General features: G+C 36.3%; 1 protein-coding gene and 1 long non-coding RNA gene across 2 annotated transcripts in view; one reads left to right on the forward strand and one right to left on the reverse strand.

Annotated features, from left to right (window-relative positions):
- Window positions 1-11,719, reverse strand: part of LOC306802953 — a 29,157-nt gene extending 17,438 nt beyond the window's left edge. The window contains exons 1-2 of the long non-coding RNA XR_013774525.1: window positions 11,615-11,719; window positions 901-964 (exon numbers count right to left, since the gene is read on the reverse strand). This is a non-coding gene — a long non-coding RNA (uncharacterized lncRNA). The remainder of the gene's footprint in view (window positions 1-900; window positions 965-11,614) is intronic.
- Window positions 1-25,489, forward strand: part of MIPOL1 (mirror-image polydactyly 1) — a 178,926-nt gene that overhangs the window by 104,007 nt on the left and 49,430 nt on the right.

Raw genomic sequence — 25,489 nt, forward strand, 5'->3', positions numbered from 1 at the left:
AGCATAAATTAGTATTTTTGTTGCAAATTGATATTTCATCCCAATATTTGGAAATAGGCATACCAGTACTCTGCTTTAAAAGCAAACAATGAAAAAAAGAACAAAAAACTATGCACAGCCCCCCTTTGCTGCCTTGCCTGAAAAGAAAGGAGGTCGTCTTACAGCTTTTTCCTGTGTAGAATTTTGCTTCATAAAATCCTAGTGTTTGATGTGTATTAACCTTCTTAATTTATGATATAAAGACAAACTAGGAATAATCACATTATTTCAATGCTTGATTCAAAATTTGAAAATCGTTTGTGGGTCAGTGCTTAAGATATTTATCTGATAAGAAGTGTATTTTATACTACTTCTCCAAGTTTATTGATTACTACCTTTTAAAATTGTTCATGTTTCACAAACTTTCTTGGTTTTTTTGAGAAACTCTCATTCGCTTTTTTTAGCATATTTAAAATCAATGCAGTTTTTCTTCTGCCTTCTACTTAAGGCATTCTTGTTTATAAAAATACATCTGCTTCATAATTACATTTATTTTTCTTTGCAGATCACTCAGTATAGGTCAGGTTTTTGTTTCCTGAAAGTGGGGAAAAAGGCAAAAGAAAAAGAAAATGTAGTTCTGGTGCAGGAGCACAGGTGATTTCTCCCTTAGCCTGGTTTCTTTGTAGAGTTGTGAGTTTGATAGATTCAAAGTCAGTGTAGGGGGATCAGCAATATGAAGCCCCTTGACCAAGATGCATAGCCTAACTAGAGCACAGTTGATTTAATACTGGTTGGTCTAACACAATGACTCAACAAAGCAAACTGGGAATGTGCCAAATCCTCTTCAGATCAGGAACTTCTAATAGTCTGAGAAATTACACCAGACTGATCTTTCTTGGCAATACACAGCAGGGCACCCACCTTGCCATGGCTTTCCCAAGGGGCTGGAACAGCAGCACGAGTGCCTGCTCTGACAAAGCTGCTCCTGCAAAACACACAGCACACTCTCAGCTGACTGCAAGGAAAGGTTCAAAGAATAAGAGCATTAACATTACCTTTTTTCAGTGATTCTACAAGCAGATCTGGAGAATATTCACATGAATCTGCTCTGAAGACAGTTTGTGAGGTAAATCCTCACCCGAATATCTGCACAGTTGTAGCATCAAAATGCTCCTAGGAGCAGCATTCTCTCATATCAGTAAAGGACATAAGCCAGTACCTTGGCTATGAAATGAGGGCATAGGAGATATAAAGAGTTCACAGAATTTAATCCAGACTGCCCCAAAGGTCATTAAATGATATTTCACAAAGATAAGGAAGTTGTCACATTTATTAAATTACCAGGTGCAGATATGTGTAGATGTGTTTTAAAATCAAGCTGGATAATGTCAATATGTGAAAGGGGAAGAAAAAACTTTCTGCATATAACTGTTTCTCTGAAGACAATACTGCAATATTGATAAAAAGGAGACAAATAGGGAGATAGTGTTCAAAATATGTCTTAAGTGGTTTCAATACCTACTTCTCAAGACTTTCAAAGATTTTTGAATGCCTAACCCACTTACAATTTTTGAAATCCCATTAAGTACCTGTCTTGATCTGCTTCTGGACCACTATAAATCTAATGATCTTTTCACTTTGTTGCATATTTTAAAATTACTCCCTACTCCTTCTAAAGGCTGATGGTTAAATAAAAGCAAAATTTAAAAAGCAGTTTTCTGGCAGCTAAAATTTGAATGTTTCTTAAAAATGCAATTGCTCTTACGAAATATATTTATTCAGTATATCCTTGTGACCATCTAGTTTTAGTATTACAGTACCAGTGAACTACCACATTCATTACAAATGTAAGATAAAATCAGGCTACTATCTAAGAAAAGTCATAATGATGTGAGCTGTAGACCAATTGTCCTGCAAGGGATTTGTACACAAATGGGTGCAGTTGTTCATGTGGTTGCTCAGGTTAGCCATAGATGTCCTGTATCTGTTTAGCAGTTAGGGTTATCAACACATGGTACCTACTATCTCAGCTGGGAGCACTTTCATATAGGTGCTTGAAAAGTACTTGTGTGCTCATTTGTAGAGAGTCTGCAAACAGGGCTTTGGGATCAGTGCAAATTTGCCTGAATTTGCACTTTTCCTGTTCCTGTACTGTAATAGCAACAATAGTGAGAGAAATCTTCTATCTTAAGACAGTACACCAAAAAGGGGCAAATGCAGAAGTTACAGGGTTTTTTCATCCTACTCAAGAGTGTATTTGATACTGCAGATCTTGTATATCTTGCTACCTCTGAAATATCATTGATCACCCACTTCCATTTTGTAAAGGCCTGTGTGCTGGCAAGATTGCATGTACCATCTTGCTTTTAGTCACTTCACACCTTTCTGATCTAGGGATAAGGAAAAATCTTAAAGGTAGGATGTCTTTTCATCAGCCTCAGCACCATATCTTACCAGGTTTTCCAGGGATATGCCATCCTCAGAGGAAGAATGTCTGTTTCTACATGGACCTAATGGTGTTGTCTCATCTGGTCTTGATCAAGGTGCAGTTGGAGGGAAGCTAGACAGTTTATTTGGCTTGTTTTTAAAATATGTCAATATGTGAGATTTGCAATTCAGTTCTTATTTGTAAACATCGTCTCATGGATTTGGTTTCTCTGTTCAGCGCTTGATTTTGGGAAGTTGCTTTCTTAACCACTGGATACATCAGCAGCTACCTCTAATACTGTTCAGAGAGTTACCTCCTGCAAAGTCTTTATTGATATATATACTTAATTTATAGAAAATGTGGGTTTTCCACTCACTGTAAAAACTCAAAAATTCATCTGTCTTTTTCACTTTTCAGTCAGAGACTCTCAACATGAGTGAGGAGAGATGGAGATGTTCATGTATGCTCATTAGGCCTGTGTTTGCAGAAATTGTGTATATAATCCATGGGAAGCAACTGTTTAAAAATGTCCTGGTTTGTAAATATGAGGCTCATCTTCATCTTCTTGATGACCTTTCACTGTTCTGTTCTTTTTTTGTGTACTAACGTGGCTGGAAGCCTTCTGTGATCAGTCTCTAGATCTCAGTCTTCTGGAGAGAAATGATTTCTCAAGAGAACAGGACATGAGACATGCTTTAATTTTAAGGTACTTTTAAAATGGAAAGATACTGATGATTTTTTTTTTTTTTTTTAATTAAGATATAAAAGAAACAGGGTATTTAGCCACATTTCCCTAAGAAAATAAGGGATGTATCATTATGGAGTCCCACTTGTTTTCACATTCTGATTTTTAGCTACTTTCAACCAAATCTGGCAGTGTAATGACTGGACCCAAAATAGGATTTCTCTCTTCTACTCAGTTACCAGTTTTTGTGGAACTCCTAAAGTCCCACTCAAGGGGAAGTTCAGGTGAACTTTATCAGTAGGCATTACTGTTTGGTACAAGGCAGCAGTGCAACAGGGTATCACTACTATCCAAATGATGGACAACAAAAGTTACATAGAATGAACTGGAGATATTGCATCCAAAAGCTGTAAAGTGTATTGGTAGAATCCATTAATTTTATGTGAAAATATGAAGCAATATGAGGTTGGGAGAGAGAGAGACTGATACAGAATAACTTACTTGATTTTTACACTGTTTTTAGAGAGATCCTTTTGCCCATGGAATTAGAAACATTTTAATGTCATTATAAACTTTTTGGTTGGTTGGTTTTCTTGTTTTACATAGGAAAATACTGATAGCAGAACTGCAAATTTTAAATCTGTCAAGGATAGTACAGCCATTAAGAACTTCAATCATTTATTTCCATTACTCTTTTTATGCTACATTTAAAGTGATGACATTAAGCCTTAAAGGAGTTTTAATTTACCAAATTAATGTCTGGACCTATCATTAGTTTCTAATGATGTGAACACTTAGTGATCCTTGGAAGTTTTGCGGGGAGAAGTGAAGAATAAAAGACGTGGCACTTGAATTAAGTTGATGTTGAAAAAATACTGTCACCAAAACCACCTTTAAACGTTTTAAACTCATTCACTTTTGTGGTCAAACATTCATTCAATGGCACTTCTGACTTCAAGAAAACGTTTTAAAAATAATTTAAAAGATGTTAACAAAGTCAGAGAGTCTTTGTCTTTATAGGAATTTCCCATTTAATATGGATACACATTGTTTAACACACATATTGCTTAAGTGAGTACTTTTAAACAGAAAGGTTCATAAAAGCAAAATATAAAAATGAATTACAGAAAATCTGTCCCACAAAAGAAAGTGGGAAATGAATAAATATTTATCTTTATTTTTATTCTTGCTTTATATTCTGTGCTTTCCATCTTTTTACCTACCTCTGTGAAGTACATTGCGCTGCATTCCTCTCTTCCATGTTTCCATAAAAATTACTTCTATCTTCTCACATTTTACACCATACCTCTGAAATCATGTAAATTTCTTCTATTCCCATTCTCAACAGTTTTTTCTTTTGTCTTCCTTCATTGTTTTCCTAATTTATCCTTCCTTTTTTTGGTCTGGGTGTTTGTTTCTTACTCATCTGTCTCAGCCACTTCACTAAGACACCAAGAGCCTGACCATCCCCAAAGACCTTTGTCCCATGCTAAGAACTGTACCTAGATACTGCTGTTTTCCTGTGTGTTGGCTTTAGTTGTTCTGTGAAGCAGAAAGATTACTTCAGGTCTCCACTAATCAAATGGAAAAGGGATGACATGAGCAAAATGTGAAAAGCTCATTGGTAGCCTCTGGAGAAATATTGCATTCAAAGTTGACAAATTGCAGGGGATTTAAGGAATGCATGATAGGGCAAGCAAATGGCCTTGCTTTCAGCAAAGTTATTCATCAGAACATTTTCCTTCCTTTCAGGAAGGCAGGTTATTTAGACAATAATTATGAGTATTGTGCGTTTGCGCAATTGTACATTGTTATTTGCTTTACGTGCAAAATGCTACACTGAGGTAGCCAGTTAATCAAGAGTTAACCTCAGTTCTGGCATTTCTGAAGCAAGCATCTTCATTTACTTCCCTTTCCCCTGAAACAGTATGTTAACATTTTTCATTACAGGATCATGTGTGCTTTATTTCACAGCATTCCTGCTCCACACAGTATCCAGAGAACAGCCAATCAATATATTTTTTTATCTTCTTTGTTCATTATGTGTGCCAATCCCTTGTTTACTGGATACTGTTCAAACCTTTCCCTGAAAACAGAATTTTGAGCAACCATCATGGGGATTTTCTCTAGTATTCAATGTTATAGTAACCAAAGATTTAATAAACAATGATTTAATGTATTCTTGCAGAAGTGTTTTCTTCGTGCTGTATTAGGAAGCTTAAGGAATGAAAAATCCAGGGTCAAAAGTACCCACAAATTTTGCATGCCTATTTAAGATGTACAAGATTTACATTTTAGAATATTTATAATTTGTAAATTCCTAACACTTAAGGCCAAGACCAAGAGATATTTTTGTGTCATTTAGTTGGCCTTCTGAATATCATAGGTCATTGTTTTTACCAGTTGTCACTGTATTGAGCCTACGAATTTATGGGGTTTTAAATCCTGGTTTCCAGAAAGATATCTAGGTCTGGTATAAAAATTTCAAGTGATGGGGAGGCCACTGTTCCCCTTTGATCATTTGTTCAGTGATTCAAGTTGCCCTTACTCAACCAGATTAAAAATTCTTTTACATGCTGTATTTTCTTCTATTTATCAAGGGACAATGAGAATCAGTAGCAACATAAAACTATTCCATTCCTGATACTTGTTCAAAATTAGCACATGTCCTTAGGGATTTTTATAATCTGAACAGAGTTAAGTTGTTTCACTGAATGCCTTTTTCTCTAGTGCTTGCATTGCTGGTGTGGCTCTTTCCTGCATCTTCTCTGGGTTTTTATCATCCTTTTGTCTTCAAATTTGACACAGATGCATTTTTATATCTTTGTTTCTCAGTGTCATACATAAATCAAATAACCTTAATTTCTTCATGACAATACTAACAAATAAAGTTGCTTTTTCTCAGTTTTTCCACAGCATTACACTGTCATCTTGTATTGAAGTCTCGTATTTGTATGAGTCAGCATTTTCAGAATATAGTTGCTCTTACTTGTAAGTGTTTTCATTCTTCTCAGACTGAGAATTTTGCATTTGGTTTTATTAAAATACCCTTGATTTTAATACCCCACCAAGTGGCCCGAAGCATTGCTTCAGTATCATTATTTACTTATTTTATGTTCATGAATATTTCTAGCTGTGTACCTGTTTCCAAATTATTGAAGGATATGTTAAATAAGAGCATGCTAGTATTGATACCTGTGCAACCTTGATAGTATTCTAGTCATATTCAATGACAGCTGCCTCTTGGAACATGGGGGGTTTGTGGGGTTTTTGCCTTTCAGTCTGTCCAGAACCCACTTAAGAATTTTTTTTTTGATGGAGTGTAGTGATTTTTTATCAATTTATTACATCTGACAAGTGAAAGTCTTAAACATCACTATACAACATCCCCTTCTAATCTCATCCAAGGAGATCACATTTGTGTGGCAAGACCGATTCTACCAAAAACATGTTGGCTGGGAATAATTATAGTCTTTCATTAAAATCTGTATTAATTGAATCCAGTGTTTTCACACTTATGGCCCAACCTTAATCCCACTAGTCTTTTTTTTTTTTTCTTCTTTATTGACATGTTTTAGTGCTCTTCCAGTCTGGGAATGTCCTGGTATTTTAAACTGCAACACCTAAAGTGAAAATTGTCTGAATCTGTAAATGTACAACTTATCCATCCTTAAATTCTAATGAACTGAAAATGCTTATTCATTCTACATGAACTGTAACTATACCATCCTGATTTTTGTGAAGACAGGCCACATATATACTGAAGAGTCCTGGTTTTCTTTTTTTTGTTGTAACTTTTTGTTGTAACTTTATTTACTTTCTACATGAAAAAGGAGCTGTACTTTTACTTGGTTGTGAGGTCCCTTCCTTTATAGCCACCCTTAAAGGACTCCCCAGTTTTCTGTAATGTTCTGCTATCCTTGTTTCTCTCAAGTACTTTGAATACTTGTTTAAGTATTTCTGCTCATGTAAAGATTCTGGTTGCTTTTTCCCATATGGAATTTAATCAGTTTATTATCACTTATCTCCAAGTAGATATCAATATCAGTTTCAGTGATTGATATTTCTAATAAGATTGTTTACCTCGTGGTCATAAATAATATATGGTTTTTAAAGTGTATAATATTAGTTTATAATTGTCCACATAGGACTCACAGAGTTTGTGTTCACTTCTTTCCCTTTCCAAAGATTATAAAAATGTGCTGAAGGAAAACTTGTATTGTGCCCTGTTAGCTGACCAGCAAGCCTTTCTTAAGTTATTTTAGTTAGCATATTGACCTCTACGTGTTCAAGAGCTGTGGTCCTGTGTTACTGATCATTCTAAAAGGAATAATGGCATGGTGGGGGAGGGCTGTGTTAAGGCATCCTGTTTCCATTCTGCCTTTCTTATTCTTCCTGTTAATCAGGGATTTTAACATGCCAGTTGCCCACCAGATTTTAGTAATATTGGTTATATAAAATTTATTCCCATCAATGAGAGTTTCCTCTTGCTGCTTACCCAGATTCCTAGGATCAAAGCATAAACAATTGAAGAGATTCTTTTCATTATGTTCTTTGCCACATTGGTTCAACTTGCTCGTTAGGTGCTGAATTTGAGCATGTACCTCATTTGCCTTCCAAATAATCTCCTCTTGTGTTGCTGATTTAATATCCTGGCTGCTCCAGCTAGTTTCCAAGTGAGAAGATTAGCCTCCTACTTGTGTGGTGTAGTCTGTCCTGTTCATACAGTCCCTTCTTTCACTAATGTGCTGTTTCACGGATTGAAGTCTGCCTGGTTTTTCAGTTATGGATGACAGGCAGAAAGTGCTGGAAATAAACTTTCTTACTTGCAATAACTGTGGATAGCAAATTACATTTTAATTTTCCTCCAAACAGTTTTCTATGCAGTGAAAGCTTTCAGAAGTTTCATCTAAGTTCTGCTATGAAGGCCTTATATAGCATTTATGTTCCATCTCCCATTCACTCCAGTTGCAGCTGTGAGTGCAGGGTATTTTGGCAGATTAGACACAAGGGATTTATCTTGCACAGTTAGGAAATGGGTAACATACAATCAATCCCTCTGAAAACTTTCAGTGAATTCATGCTAAGATGCTGTCACCATAGGACAGATACATTCCACAACTGCTGAGCAGCATTCAGCTGTATTAAATGTGAAATATATTTGCTCTCTTACTGCAGTCCCATCCCATTGGCTGCAACAAAGGAAACAGGAGTAAACAGGTTACAGGCTCTTTTACTGGGCAGTGATGAGTCATGCCAAGGTATTGGTCCACTCCATGCAACAATTACACAGATGTCTGCAAAAAAATGACCGTGCAGTTAAAAGTAATATCATGATGTGTATGTCCTTGTAGCCTCACCTCTGGCATTTCCTAATATCTTTGTACTTGACTTCATGAGCTTTACCCCTGCCAAGTAAGGGGTTTGCTCCTGCAGCTTTAGCTGCCACTTGTCAGGGATCCATTTCTAGCCAATATAAAGAGGGAGATATATCACCACAAGGCAGTTTGTCCTTTCTTAAAATAAATGCAGATGATAGGTGAAATTATTTTTGGAAGTGCCCCCTCACTTCAAGTGGCTGAAGGAAGGGGAGATAAATGATATAATTTCTATGTGTGTAGTATTTGTGTGTAAATTATATACATTGAAAGGTACACTCACAGTTGTGTTCAGATGTCTGTGACCATATATACCCCAGTATTAAGATCTAGCTGTACATAATACCTTGTGCCTTTTCTAGTTATTATAGTTTTAAGTAAATCTCAAATCAATCAATCCTCAGGTATGTTCACATAGCATTTGAATTGAGCTACTGCATTTGGATCATGTTTTGATTTGTTCTGTCACTGAGGAGAGGTTGTGTGTTCTAGATGCAGCAGTGGTAGGAGGTGATTCTGGTTGGTGCACAATAGCTCCTTCCACTTCAAACAAGCCCAAGCTGCTTAAGGTGCAGGTGTTGGAGCTTGGTAAGGCATTGACAGGGAGAGGTGCCATGGCTTCATCCTTTACCCTTCATAATGAAACAAAATAAAGATGTGCTCCCTGGAAATCGAGGGATACGTTTCTTCTTGTCCTCCTTTTTGTCCTATCAGCTGCTAATGATATCTACCTTTTTAGATTCATGCTTAGGAGATGGGACTAGCCTTGAGACAGGTTCCCTGGTCTTGTCCTCCCATTTCTAGTTTGTAAAAACATGAAGCCATCAGTTACCTTCTTAACAAAATGTTCTTCATAACACTGAATTCCTAAAATGCGTATCGGCGTAGGAAACTTTTCTTGATAAATATTCTTGATTTAATCTCTGTTCCATAGAAGGGTTTCTTCCTGTGGTCTAACAACTGTAAAATGTGTTTGTTACAATTACACAGGAGGAAAAATGGTTTAAAATGGTTTGTTTAAATTATTGTATTTTTTACAATCTTTGGGCAAGTTCCATTTTGTTACAATAATTATTTAGTTCAATGCAGTAATGACGATACAGCAAGATACTTGTATCATCAAATATACTTCGAATTTGTCAGTCAGTATTTACTTACTATGGGCTTTTTACTGAATTGTGGAGTTTATTGTAGATACCAGCAGTTAGTTTCAAAGTTTGTAGCACAAATATTTCAACTTAAATGCTATAATTACAATAACAATTATATGTATAGCTACTAGGAAGCAATTATCCCTGATCATAATTCTCAAAAATATAATATAAGGAGGGTTACAAAAGGTCCTTAAAAATAAGGTATGTATAAAATAAAAATTTTCAAAGAGGGTAGGACAAGCAAAGAGTTCAGCTAGTAACCCTGTCAATGGAGTAGCTGCCTAGGGTTGAAAAGCCATTGTTGATTAAAGACTCTGTCCTAGCAGTTTATCTAAGGCAGATAAAAATTTTGTTTTATATAAAACAGCTTGTTTCCAGAGAAACTGGCAATCAAACTGCTATTTGGTTGATGTTAAAGTAAGAATTCTTGTGGAAGGTTATATACCACCTGGATGCTGGATAAAGTTCTCAGAATTTTTCAGAATACCACAGTGCAGTAAATTAAAAAGAAAGCTAAGTTTTATAATATGTTGAATTTTAAATTTGTGTCATACTGTGAAGCCTCAGCAGACAGCCCAAGTATTAAATAATGCTTTTTTGACTGTAGAAGTATCATTTTCTTGAAGCCTGAAAAATTAATTAATCTTTGTAGGAAATAAGAATTTTATTAATTCTTGCCAACATTAACAGCTTATTAGTGACTAGACTAGAAAGAAACCCCTTGCCCCTACTCTGACAACTTGTGTTGACGTCAATGGAAGCAGCTTTGGACTCTAAGTAATTAAGTCCAGTGGACAGCAAAGACTCATGTGACATAATTTTGACAGTTGCAATTCATGTTTAATTGTTTCCATTTCTTAAGGAATCACTAACTCTTTGTTGGAAGATTTTATTTGGTTTTCTAAAAAAATTAAAAACCAACTCCCACAAAAAAACAAACAAAAAAACCGCAAATAAACAAATGAAAACACAAACGAGTCGTATTTATGGCATCTCCATTGAGCAGCTACTGATTTGTCACCAAGAGCTGGTTACATATTAGTGCTTTCTTTCCCCTCAAGAAGTGAAGCACAGCTGGATTTCCATCTTTGAGTAATGGTGGGATTCAGTGTTTCTTCACAGATTATGAACTGAGGCTGGCCACCAACTTCACTGAAAAATAGTAACTTTTGGGCCTGAACTTGCAAACTCCTTAATTTTGTGAGTCCATTCTTTTGAACTATTCATTTTACTGAATGAGTTATTTATTTTGTTAACTCTGATACTCCAATTAAATTTAGGATATATCTTTTGTAGAAAACAGTTAAATTTTACCAGCTGCCAGGATTCTGGGCCAAAGGGCAAAGTAATATTGGTATAAATGAAACAGTGAAAAGTTGCAGGTTTTAATATAAATATCCAAATTTGGTCATTATGGACTTCATTATGGAATACAGAAAATTCGTGATTTGAGGAAACAAATCTTGATTTCTTGGTACTTAACTTTAACTTGTAGTCTCAACACTTTTTCTTGCTGCTTTGACCTCTAGCAGTAGTAATGGTGGATATTAGGGTAGCAGTCCATTTCACCCCAGGCTACTGATAATGCAGTAATCAGAAACAGTTTCTTCTAAACAGTGTCTCTAGGATGTAGTTCCTCCCTGCAAGGGGAGTGGTCTTTTGTTAGATTATGTAAATCGAGAAACTCATTCATTACCACTGTGTTGCTAATTCGTGCCTTAACCTGCAGAGCCAGGCATTGCATGACTCTTTTCCTGCATACAGCAAACATGAGAAGGCACTGTTCCTGCGTTTGCTTTAGTTTCTGGGGAGAATTGAATGAAAGTAGATTCAAATCAGCAGGGGATTTGTTTGTCAAATTTTGCAAATCAGCCTGCAGAAAATGGAGTTTTACAAGCCCCATTCAGCAGTCCAAGATATCAAACTCGCTTCAGTTTTCAATATAACATGCATACCACTCTTTCAATCCTAATTTTGATTGATTACTTACCAGCAGAAGTTTATACTGAAATCTCTCCTTTGTCCTCTTTATCCCTTGCTCACCTTTTCATTCTTTCATTGTCAATTATTAACACTGTGACGTTACTTGTTGCTGCAGTAACTTTGTTTCAATGCAGCTGTTGCCAGGTGAATTTTCTTGAGGGCTTGATTGTCACATTTACAAAGATTTTATGAGATATCAGAAAAGTTTTTATTTGGCCAGCAGTATTCAACTTTACATTCTCGGGGAACTGGCCTGTTCTGTCTCTAGAAAACAAAATACAAAGGGAAGCACATTGTGTGTTGGCTCATGGTTATGTATGGTGGGTTTTGTTAGCAAGGTAGATACCAAGAAATTGAAATATATTGGATTAAGTTCACTGGGACAGATTTGCTGTGGCCCTGGTGCAGGGGAGGTTCACAATGGCTCAGCAGACAGAATGTGTTCAATTCATGTGTTAATTCAGATCTTCTTAGGTTTGTTTTTCAGCTGGAAGTGTTGCTGTAATTAGATGGTGAGTCAAAACTGTGTGTTACCAGGCTGTGCCTGTTGCAGGACACGGGACCAAAGTCCAGGTGCTTTCAGCTCCCTGTCAGCATGCCAGTGGCCACACAGTACACGCCCTCAGGTGCTTTTCTGCTCTGACTAGGGGCTGGTGGTTAATCCTGCAGAGATATACTTCCAACTGGGACCAGTTCAGAGGCCTGAACTGGCCATCTCAGCTGGAGGATTTTGGCAGCAAGGCCCTTGCTGAGTACGTGCACTCTGAGAATTTCCTACAGGATGTCTTGGGTGAGGTGAATGAAACAGTGTTCACCACCACTTTCATAGGCTTCAACTTCCTGCTTGCTTTGTGGTAGTTTCTGCCATGGAAATCCATGCAGAACACCAACTCTGAAGAATTTCCCAATTCTGTCCTGAATTATCTGTCCACATTGCATAGAAACCTTTCTTCAGACCTCTCCCTAAGGCAGAGGAGCTCTGTCATTGCTGAAATTATCCTCATTGGCACAGTCTAAAACTGCATTGGTAGACCAGAGTGAGCTGAGTGAGACCAAAACTTTCCTCTGTCCCCAGTACCCCCCTGCCAACTCATTCATGAATGACAAACAAAAGGCAAAAAGCCAAATTTTGCCTTCTAGGGGAAAACCCAGTGCAACGGTTTCAAAGCACTGCAAAAGTAGAGAAAAGCAGCTAGAGAAATAAGGAATAAAGCCATTGCTTAAAATAATTTCTTCTCCTTTCATTTTCTCATTATTTTAATCATTCTTCCTAAAGTAGAACCTGAAAATCAGTCAATTTTTTCTGTTTATTTCATAGTGTGCTGTGGATTCCTGATAATAGATAGAAGTATGTGTGTTGAAGGAGCCATGTCGATTTTCTGGCTATAATGACGTGTTCTTTTCTTTTGAATCTGAAGTAGGAACAGAGAAGTACATTGCTTTGCTTTACCTCAAAATAAGAGTGCATGTTGTTTCTTGGATTGCAGTGCATGTTTCTTAAAATACAGCTACCAGGAGAGTGTGTTATGTTTTTTACTCATCCCTTTTACTGAAAAATCTGGCTATTTTTTCATGTGTCCCTTAAAATGTTGGTAGTTCCTGTTAATTGCCCCAGTGCCTACTGATGAGCCCAGAACTGATTTTCAAGCTTCCTTACTTAAAGCTCAGAGAACAAGCTGCTTATGATGACCCAACAGAGACATAAGGGAGGTCTATGAAAGGCAGAGTATTCAACCAGCCTTAATCCCTGCTTTCAGTGAGGCAGTGTCTTTAAGTACAGACTAATTAGTGAATAGACATGGTTGTAGGTTCTTGTAGACATATCTTTTGTTGGCTTGAGATGAACTGAGCAGCTAATAGAAATGGTTTAAAATCTCTGCTTTGCTTTTCTTTGAATGCGTTTAATAGGGTATCAAGATGAGAAAATATAAATCAAAGCAGGAACAAAAGTAAATACAAACTATCTGACTACCTATGTTAGTATATTCCATTTAGATATTATATCCATTTAGATATTGGGACTTACCCTGTGGCTCCGAGGCCTGGGCTTCTTAAAGAACTATTCATTTTATAACCTTTGACGTATAGCACTACGAGAAAAGCACACGGGATTTTTTACTCTTACAGTATTGTATTATGCAAGCATTACTTTGTATTTAAATAGTATGTTAAAGTCATCAATCATAAAGTGATTGATCAAGATAAACACAGTTCCCCACTTTAGTGCTAGGGAAACTTAATTCCAAGAAGTGAAGTGAATTTCCTTAGGATTTGATTACATGCCTGAGACTAGAATCTAACTCTCTTGAGGGATGGCCCCCCTCTTTAATCATTTCTTTATTACATATTATATAGTAATATTTCCCAACAGGTAGGAGTAGCCATCTGCACATTCCAAAGTCATTTATGGTAAAATTGAATGCAAAGAGAAGCATATGGGAAACTGAGTGAATGATGACTGACATCTAGTCACCTGAAAGAGAAAGCATTTCTTAATCAGCGAGATGTTAAAAATATGTAAGAGGCTTAAAAAATTAGAAAAATTGTGTTTTTTACAGGTTGTATTTTTCTGGTTTTATTTCCCCTAGTATTTGCATATTGCATGATCTTAACACAATGCAGATAGGAAGCAGGCATAGCAACTTACAGTTCCACTCATTTTCTAAAATTAACCGTATATTCCAGTAATATTCAATAACAGTACCTTGGTTATTGAAACTCATAACCTTTTTGCTGCTTTTATCACCTGTATTATCCATAGGAGATAATTACTGCAAAGCAGCTGGCTGTTGATTTTAGAGAACATCAATTGTTCTCCTGTCCCAGCTGTTGGCTAATAAGGACAGTCAACACATCTGTTTCAACAGCTGGTAATTAACAAAAGCCTAATTGCTGCAACTCTTTTAACAACAGATCTATGAAAGAGTAGGGATGTGGAGGAATATTATTTACTTTGTTCTCAGCACTTTCTGTGACCAGTGTCTTTTCTCTTTTTCTACTTTGAACACCACTGCCTTTGTCTGACACACTGAATGGCAGGACAACACAATATGGTAATCCAGAGCTTAGGTTTTTTCAGATCTCTGGTGCTGTTTCTTATTGCAACATTTCTTTGCTAAGTTGCAAGATAAAATGGATCAAAAGCATTTTGTGGAGTCTCATACAACGGAGATAATTGACTACAGTATGCTTGTGCAATAGGGCTCCCAGTTCAGCAGTTTCCAAAAGAAAGTAATGGGCTTCCCTGTTTGTGGATGAGTTTAATAGCTGTGCATCCCTTCCCCAAAAATGTCTCATCATTCTGAAAGTGGTGGTTATTTCAGATTTTTTTTACTGTTCTTCAGATGCTTTGCAAAATTTGTTGTACAGTGTGTTTTTTTCTTTCCTCTGATGAGACCCATATATGTTGGTTAGTTTAAAAGTAAATGCCAGGTGGCACCCTGCACTACAGAAATATCTCACCATTTTATTGCTGCAGAACTGGAGAGGGTTCTGCACAATGGTTGTCTAAATATCTACATTTATAGTATCAGTCATCAAACACTAATTCAAAGATGTTTCTCTTAATTAGACATCCTTGAGTACAGCACACATGTAATTGGAATACTCATCACTAAGTAGAGAACGCATGTGTACAAATACAGGGAAATGTTAATCCCATTGAAGTCAACAGTGAACTTCTGTTGGCTTCAATGGGTCAGGATTTTCCCTGCAAAACCAAATTTTCTTAAAAGCTGGAGACAAATTTGGCATTCATAGTGCTACCCATGAAAAGAAAGTATTCAAGCATTAGTGGATCTATGGATGAAGTATTATAGTATTATGCAAGTCAGGCATGTCTTACAGATTGTGTGAAAGACTTGAGTCAATAAAATTTTCTAAGAAATAGCATTTAAAGTGGTATTTTGAAGTGATAAACTGATGATGAAAATTGTGATTCTTTGGTAAAAGTTAGTCAAGATCACTTGATTAAACTTGCCTTACTAACATTTCAGTTGGCAAATATTTCTGTACTCTGAGTTCTTAATTGTCTGCTCAATATGTTGAAAGGTATAAAATAAATTCTACTCAAGTGCTTGCCATTGACAGAATACAGATTGCATAATTAAAAATATTCTGGCAAGACAAGTTTAGTTCAACAGGTGTTCAAGTTGAGAAATGTCTAATAGGTGCAGTGAAAAACTGGAATATATACTTTGAATGAATAAAAAACAAAAGCATTGGCTAAAATTTTAAGATAGTAACACGTAAGTGTTTACTCTCGGGAATTATCAGGAACATTTTTTTGTATACAACAATCTTTGTTAATCCAAATTATTTCTTTAGTGTTGCACAAATAAGAAGAATGAAATAAACCTTTTGTATTATATTATACTGTGGAAAATTCCTGGAAGATTTGATAGTTGAGAAAAATGTTTTTTTTTTCAGTGGATTGTGTTATTTTATTTCAGAAGTCAACAACTTTTTAAAAAATGATCATGGGTAACATGCCTTTTCTCATTCACCTCCCTTACTCCAAAGATTACAATATTACTATATTCCCAGTTGAAATGTAGTCAAGTCTGAGTTGCAACAGAAATTTAGGCAACTAAGCACCAAAACATACATGGGAACTGGAAGGAATGGTTTTGCCCAATGCAAAGATCTACTAGAATCTAACTGAATAGATATGCAGTAGAAGGTAATATGATCACCTCATTAAAAATTTAGTAAATAGATTTTTAACAGGAAGGAGCAGAAATCTTTAGTATCAGATCATACTTTTGAATCCTGGGTGAAAGTAACTCATCTATACCAACAGATCTCCTCCAACAGAATAGCATCCATAATAATCCATGGATGGATCCATTGCCTGCTGATTTGATAGGAAAGTGCCCTCTATTGAATTTTCTCCTGTACTATTTCAATCAGACAAATGTTTCCTATAAAGACTTAAATGTATGTTCTCACAAACACCTCTATTTGCTTTTCTTGTTTTAAAGCCCTTACTCTGAGTTCTACTTACTTACTCAAATTGTCTTGCTATATTGTTTGATAATGTATACTCATGGATTCTTTCTCATTCCTAAATTTCCTGATAACAGATACTTTTATTCAATAATTGTTTCTTTGTATTTTCTTAGATGTAACAATTACTTTTGAACTCAGCACGTTGGTTCTGTGTTTCTTTTGTTCAAAAATATCAGATAAATTTCAGTATGTAAATCTGCTAGTCATTAATTTTCCATAAGTTGAAGACCGCAAGGTGAGGTAAAGAACATTAACTCAATCTCTTGCCTGCCTTTCCTTCCAAATCCTGGAAGAGTAATATGATGTAATTGGGCCAATATTTATAGTCCTCTACAGACTTATGACTTTTATGAAAGATTTTTAGTTAAATTCTGATAATGTGATTAGACACTGCTGCCTTCTGCAGTAATACTGTCTGTCAGGAGGTAACAGTCATACTCTCTTCGCATGAAAGGTTTTATTTAGGAGTATTATCACTTAGCATCTGTAATAACCTTTGAAGCATAAATTGTTAACTCCTTTTCCCTGCAAGTTACTGCCTTGCATGCTGTTTTTTCCCCTCTTGCAAAGCATGAATTATTTCAACAACATATTTTCTTATGGAAAGAGCTTCGTGAAATATTACAGGGTGTCTCAGTTGGACTGTTTCTGTTGAACTGGTGTCACACTGAAATCAGAGGTGACAAAAGCACTAACTTCAAACAGCAATGAAATGACATCTTCAATGGCTGGTCAAAGCCAAGGACTTCACTATAAGGAGGAGTCTGCAGTAGAGGTTGAGTGATGAAGAAAGGTTAGAAGGATTTGCCTGCACTCCTGCAGAGTCACTCCTGCATCATTGAAATGGAGATGTGGGTGACACTTGTTTACCAGCTGGGTGCCTAACCAACCTGTTGGGAATGAGAGAAATTCAGATTTATCAAACTTAATTAAGTTTATTAAGCCCTTATTAATTGACCGGTTATCTGTACCTAGACTAGTAACAAAAATAGGATCAGGGCATGGACTTGCACAATGGCATGCCATCCGTGTGTTCTTTCAGAGAATTCCCTGGCATGGTTTTAACCTGCTCTCCCAGATGATGCTTTGGAACCACACTGTGTGCTAGATGTCAAGGTCGGAACATAGTTTCTCATCTTCAGTTTTCAGCAATAGAGAATTGGATGCTGTGGTTAGTTTGGGCTCTGTTAGTGGAGCCTCAGAAATGTGCCAGGTGGAGAGCCCTGAGAGCACACAGTTTCTGGCTGCTGCACAGATAAAATATGTCTGGCTGTAATACGAACTTTCTTCTGTTATTCTGCCAGTTCAGTTCCGCCCCAAACTGGATAAGACACTTTTGGGGCTGAGGTTAAAGTTGTTTTTATTGAATAGAGTCTTTGTTACCACAAAGCTTCTGAGACAACATGACATTACCTTTTGGATCCTGTGCTGACAATTTGCTGTTTGTGGCAGATACTGACTTGAAATCATAGGTGGCCAAAGTAATTTTTGTGGACAGTGGGTTTATCATGGGTGCTGACATTTGCAGCTTTCCCAGAGTAACCTGCCAGTAGGACCCAGACACCACCTGGAAGGTTTCTTCAGACTGCTCCAGCTTACATGGTTGTTTCCTTCTTGATTTCCCCTAAGAAGATTGCCAGTAAAGTTTCATGTATAGTGCAATCATCCTCATAGTATGAAGTCAGAACTCTCAGGATTGAGGAAAACATGCCTATTATTAAAGTAAATCAGAGATGGTTTTTATCCTTTGTTTTAAGCTTACATTTGGTAATCTGATATGTCTTAAAGGGGTATACTGTTTTCCAGTTCAGTTACCTATGGAACCATGAAGAGGTACATGGTTACACCCTGCCCAAAACAATATCTTTTATTTTACTTTCAAATAAGACAAATTTCTGTGTGTTGCTGATGTTTTTCCATTTTTAATTGGAATTTGTATTTTCCAAATTGATTTTTACATGAGTAAAAAAAGTATGTGATATCACCAAGGCCAAACCTGAATTACAGAACATGAAGTAGTATTTCCTTTCCACAAGTCCATTGCTGTAAAAAGTATTTAATCTGAGAAGAAATTAACTTTCATGTGCTATTTTGTATGGATTGTAAAGCCATGGCTATTGTGCAGAAATTGCTGTTTTAATGGGTTTTCTTTCTCTATTAAAACACAGTCTTCTTGATTGTTTTTCTTTTTGTGTTCTTTTCACAGTGTACATTGTGATTTAGTAGTGAGTCAAGTATCTACCTACCTGTATATGGAGTAAATGTATATCTATTTGCTCCTTAAAGCACCCCCAGCTTGTGTTCTTAATAAAATCCCTCCTATTAAAAGGTCAGTGTCTCTGCTCATGGCGTGACTTATGTGCAAAGCCCAGTCCAGCTAGGAGTTTGTATTTTGGAGCTGTCATCCTCAGAAGTTTTCGGGGGTCTTTTTGTCATTCACTATGGTTATATCTTACCTAAAACAAGATTTGCAGTATCATTAGGTAGCTATCTGTATGTACAGTAGGCATGTATGATGGTATCTCTAGGGTTTTTGCTTATGTATGCAAATGAATGGAAACCATAAATGAAATCTTCACTCTGGGAAGTCAATTGCAGTTTTGTGTCAACCTCACAAGGGCAGAATTCCAAATTAATCATCCTCACACCCTAAATCATTCTTTAAAATAAAGTGGTTCCAAGTGTTAGTCTCACACTCTTATCACATGCCTTGGATTGTCCTCTGAATAGATAATTTTTCCTGCAATTTTTAGTGTATCAGTATATTGCTTGGAAGAAGTGTAGCAAATATATGGCAAATAGAATAATATGGGAAATCATGAAGAAAGTTTGTCTCATCATATCTAAGGTTAGATGAGCAAATTCTTAATTCTCCCTGAAACTTATCATGAGTATTTAATATAGATACTTACTTACATAATGTGATAATTGATGAATTACAGAACCATAGATTGGAAGGGACTTAAAGGTCATCTAATTCCAATCCATCTGCTATGAGCAGAGACATCTTTCTGTTGTTCAGGGCTCCATCCAGCCAGACCCTGATCACCTGCAGGGATGGGCTCAGTTCCCTGGGCAAATCTGCCTGTAATATGTACTTGTAAAAGAGAAAACTGATTATTAATTACTGCTGGTACAGTGAGCTTCTTCCCAATGTCGTGTGGCCACCACAAAAATAAGGCACCGCATCTCAGGCTTAAGGATATTGTTTGCTTTTATTGTAATAAAATTAACCAGATATATACCTAGTCTCAGCAAAATTGCAATTGTATTCTTTCATTTATGTTTCTCAGAGCAGTAGAAAGCTATTTGGTGATTTTTTATTTTTTTTTTCTAATTGCACAATCTGTGTAGTGTTTGTTGTGGCCTGTTGCTGTTATCCCAATCACAACAGGATCTCTTAGAAATGAACAATGCAAGCAATGTTTGTCTGGTATGATAATGTATTCTCACTGGGGAATTTGTTGTGATGGAGACAAGAGTCTGAATGTCAGATAGTGACATCTTTTACAAGCCTTCTGAAAAACTCCTTAAAAATATTAAATTAATTATAGCATAAAGGCTGAATTGAGGAAGGTGACATAAGATAGACGTGAAGCACAACAGTTCTTGAAAATGAAAATTCCATTTTGGACTAAAAAAGAAGATTACAGGGTTAAATTTTTTAATTCCAATAAGAGAAAACATAAATATATTATTTGTGAGGTTAATGAAAATTATACAGGGCCCTTATTTCAGCTTTCTGATCCAAGTTTGATAGCTGAATTCTGGAGTTCCTCACCTTTCCCATGATATATCCCTGTTTGAATCTGCTTTTCACATACCTAGCCATTTAATAAAAAAATACTTTCATCAGTCACAGAGAAAGAAGACAGGCAATGATAGTCACCAGAAACATGGGCTATTCACATGACTTTGGAGCAGGGAAGCATTCCCACTTGGAGGAGTCTACCAGGCTGCCCAGAGTGGGTTAATGCAAGCAGCTGGGACTCAGCATTAGGTTTCTGCATTCAAAACAAATAACCTAATCACATGGCTGAGGAGGAGTTCTTCCATCAGAAATCCTGTCTGACATTCCTCAGAAATACTTCCATCTAAACCAGTGTATCTTCACGATGCAGTGAGATAATACTTTTTATTTAAAAAAAAAAAAAAAAAAAAGTCTAATTACAGATATTTATTTGTACCAACAGTAGTAGATTGTAGAGTAAAATATTATGATTAATTGTTTCATCCTGCTGCAAACTCATAAAGGTCATGTTTGCTGTTGAGATACCTTTCCTTTGTGCCCAAAGGGTATGTCAACCCGGGTGTGGTCGTGGCAGAGGGTTGGTGAGGCTGTTAGAGTTCCCACAATTGCCACCCTTACCCTGAAATTCATACACACAAATAACCCCCAGCTGGTTCTTCATTGTATTTTTATTAGCTGTACTGATCCTCCACAGTGCAGACCCATCAGGAATCAGTAGCAAAATGGCTCCATTTACTCTAAGTTAAGAAAATAGTTAGAAAAACTATTTCTGTTAGAAAATTATGTCTGGAAAAACAGCTTTGCATGAATTTCTAATAATTTCAGTTACTATTCCAAACATTTCCAGCCCAGCTTATCTCACAGAAGTTTTATTTAGTGAATATTGAAACCTGAATTTCAAACTTCAAAAATAAAACATTTAACTTTTACATTTTAAATTTGGACTTATTATTGATAATTATGTATTTCATGATGTGTCAATATTTTTTAACACCTACTACAGAAAGTTCTAGTTTTATAAAATCATTGAGGCCAGCTGATACTTAAATGCAAGTTGAAACATTTTATCTAATTTTCTAGGTCAACGTGTCCCCTTTCCCATTGTAATGAAACAATTTGACACTTCAACATTGTGATTTTTTTTTAAAAAAAGGAGATTGCTGATTGTGTTATTGAAGTGCAAGCCATTTTCAGTCCTCTCATGTTAGCTGGAGTCTTTTTCTTGACCCTGAAAACCTCTGATCCCCTAATTAATGAGACAAGTGCTTATATTCTTTTCTAGATCAAAGCATCACCTACTTCTGTTGTTGGTGAAACAGTTTGATATGTTGACACTCTGATACAGAAAATAAGATGAGCTGTTGTAATCTGCACTAAGTAGCAGCTGCTAACGTAAAAATAACAGAACGGTTCGAAGTTGGATCTCATGTGTGTCACAACATGACCTGGCATGTGTGTATCAGGCTGCATCTATCAGGCAGTATGTATTTCTCTTACTGACATGATGTGTAAAAAGTAAAAGCATTAAAAATAGTATAAGATTAAAATATTTCCTCAGTTGTTTAATTTTTTTTTTTTCAGAGTTGGGGTTTTTTTTGCGTGTTCATTCTAATTCAGAGTGAAAGAAACCTTTATTTGCCTTCATAATCTCCTGCTGCCCTGAGAAGACACCTGAGCTCTTCCTATCCAGCTAGCCTGGTTATATCAGCAGAAACACACTTCTTCTTCACACGAAATGGGAGCAATTCTCTGTTGTCTGTTTGAGGCTAGATTCCATTTCAGACTCCAGATAGGGCAGAAAGAAATCTTACTGCCATTTTTCCTCTTTTCCCCTTTGCAGTTCAACCAAGTGTAAATGACTGAGACCATAAATTGTAGAAATTAACTTGGAGACTCTTCAGATTTCTCACCCAACCTCCTTCTAATCCACAGGAATATCCTGTGTCAGTAGAAAGCAAGATGTTGGCAGTGGCTATTTCTGGGTGAAGGAATACTCTTGCATTAACATGTATCTCAGCCAAGCCAAAGGAAATTGCACTGGTGCCTACTGTAATTGTCAGTTATAATTTCCATACAAATAAAGTACAAATAAGTTTTCCACAAGAAGGGTACTTATTGAGCAAGGAAGTTAGGTCTTAGAAAACAGAAGATCGAGAGACAAACAAAAACTGCCTGAGGTTAAGCTAAATTTGCCCTTGGAAATGAAATTGGAACAAACAATAGTGTAACAACTGAAATGAGAACAAGGAAAGAGGAAATATGCCACTGGTCTGAGAATGGCATGGAGTTCAGGGGTAATTCTGAATTAGGTCTGAAAGCATGTGGTTTGGATTTTTGTTTCTCAGCATTGGGCAATGAAGACGCCAGCTGTGAGGAAAAGGGTTAAGAAAATGAATATATGAAAATGTAGTACGTGGTAGCTGTTCAGTGGATTATTGCACTTGCATTGAGTTTAATGGATGGTTTCCATCCCCAGTTCTGAAAGATCTGGTACCTGAAATTCCAGGAATGATAGTAAAGTTCTTTAATAAATCTTATGAGGCCATATGCAGTGTAATATGACAGGGAATTAGAAGAGACAGCATCTATATTTAGAAAGGCAAAAAGTCTAATTCTGACATCTGTAGACAAGTTAGTCTTTATTGTGAGGCTTCAGAGTAAATTTAGAAGGAAAATGTTTTTAAAGCATGGATCCATCAAGAGTGAATTGAAGTACAGTTTTCACACAAGAATGATCATGCAAGAAATGCTTATTTTGTATGATAACTGGTTATTTAGACAAGGAACATTTTTAATATAACCTGACACATAAGCTTATTGGTTGTGCCATATGGAAAATTATTAATTACAGTGGGGAATGTGTATATTGTTATTTTACAAGCAGGCACAAGCTTAATGTGGGAAATGCTGCTTGTTGTTAACTTGGTTCACCCAGTGTCTCTTGTTTGGAAGAATGGGCACGTTTAGCTCACGTCTGTCTGCAAAATGTCATGTACCCATGAAGGAGATGAGGGATTAGTCAAAGGCAATAAGGAACTAGTTAGCAGAAAGGCAGCAGCAAACAGCTTTGAAGGAAGAAATGTTAAGGTCCAAGGATTTCACTAGTGGAATTTCTCTCCAATTTCTTACCAGTTGGTGCTGAACCAGTTTTCTTTAATGCTGTCATTGAGAACCTTTGGCATGAAGAGCAGCAGTGTACCAGCAAAATTGCACAATGATACAGAGCTGGGAGTTGATTTAATAAGATGTGGGGATATTATTAATACAAAGTCAGTTCAAGCTGTCTTGCAGAAAGATTGGGATGACCTCAAGTACTGGAAAAACAAAAGCAGTGGGGTGGAATTTCGGTGCCAAGTGTAAAGGTATTATCTTTTCAAGATGAATAAGAGTTTCCACTGTCAACTGGGTAATAAGTGTGAAGGAGAACAGGCTGCAGGGTGACTGTAAGCAAAAAGAATGCAAGAATGTGTCAGGTAAGAGGTTTCCAGTGGCATAAGTACAGAGTACTAAGGAGAGATGTGTTTAAATTGATCACAGTTATGAAGACCCTGCTTAGTGAGAGGTAACAGAAAAGATTGTTTGTTTAGCCTATCTCAGAAAGGTAAAATAAATGCCTAGTGTAAATATATATGTTATAGGAATATATATGTGCTGTCTACAAATGTATGAAAAAATAAATCAATTAAAATAAAGCTATAAAACTTTCTTAGTCTAGTTAATTCGATTTTTTCCCCTTCTCTTGGATACTGAAAAGTCATACAAAAGCCATCTGTCACACAAAGGTGAGGTTCCGAAGAGAACCTGACAGCATAGGATGCTGTGTGTTCTTACCTCTTTCAATTTAGAGTTGAGGGTGCTCATGTTTGTCCTAGAGGAATTAGGAAAAGATGAAACTAGTTTTTCCCTCTGTTTTCCTTTGCTTAAGTCTTTTTTTTCTCCAAATTTGTGGTCAGAAAACACATAACATTGTTCCTTTAGATGCTTTGAAGCAAAAGCAATAGCAAAAAGATCAGTACTGTGATTTTCTTATTCTAGTGGAGTCAACTATTTTAAGTTTGATAGGTAGCAATTAGGTTTTATATTTAATAGGAAAATTTAAATTTTCACCAAATAACTGCTAAAATGCAAAATGGGGAAGTAAAGAAACAAGAATTCTGCTTTTCAGGGAGGTGGATAAGGGGATAGAGAATGGGAAAGGATCTATCTACATTAAACCAAATATGAAAGTGTAGGAACTTCTGGACAAAACAGATCTTCAGAAATATTTTTTTTTTCACAGTATCTAAGTGATCAGAATACCCTTTCAGGGTTAAACAGGAACTTTGCTGAGAGTGACTCCTATGCCTGAAGGTGATCAAGCTCACTTCTAAAGTGACTTTCTTAGGGGAAACCACCACCAGAGGAACCTGAGTGTAATTCTTCTTGCTTCTTCTTTACCCTATCTTCCAAAACAATTTAATCAAAACAAATCAATTTCTGTGAAAAGTTCTGATTTCCACAACTTGACATTTTCCAGAGGAACAATATTTTGTTTAAAAATTCTCAAGCAGCTATTGTTATTACTAGAGGTGAGCTCATGCAGGATTTTTGCCATGTGCACTATGGATGGATTTCAATATATATTTAGGAGTCTTCCAAATTCTTTAGAGTAGAGCAGATGCCATTATTTTAGTTAGCAATTTAACTTTGTGATGGGCACTGTTAAATCTCTGCCTTGGGAGGATATTTGACTGATTTGTTTGTGTTTACCACCCTTCAGGCCTTTGAACAATGGGTCATTTTGTCACATGGCTGCATGCTGTGCACAGACACTTGTGCTTGGATTTTTATTGGTCTCATGAAGCTTCCTAGTATCAACTCCACTAAAAGTTACTGAAGAGGCTAACAAATGTCTATTTTTCTTCACTTTTTGTAGCTCTTGGGTTTGTTGGGTTTTTTAAAATCCAGAGAACCTGAGTCTGCTCTTATTTTTATTGGTACAAACCCAGATGCAAACCCAGTCAAATCAGTGCAGGTTTTTCTGCTGAAAAACTGACATAAATAATAGTCTTAAGACTCTGGTGCCTCTGACTCTTGTCCTGAAAGGCAAGTGGAACATTAGGTGTATGTTTTATGATAGTT

Source organism: Erithacus rubecula (assembly GCF_903797595.1).
Source record: "Erithacus rubecula genome assembly, chromosome: 6".
NCBI lineage: Eukaryota > Metazoa > Chordata > Aves > Passeriformes > Muscicapidae > Erithacus > Erithacus rubecula.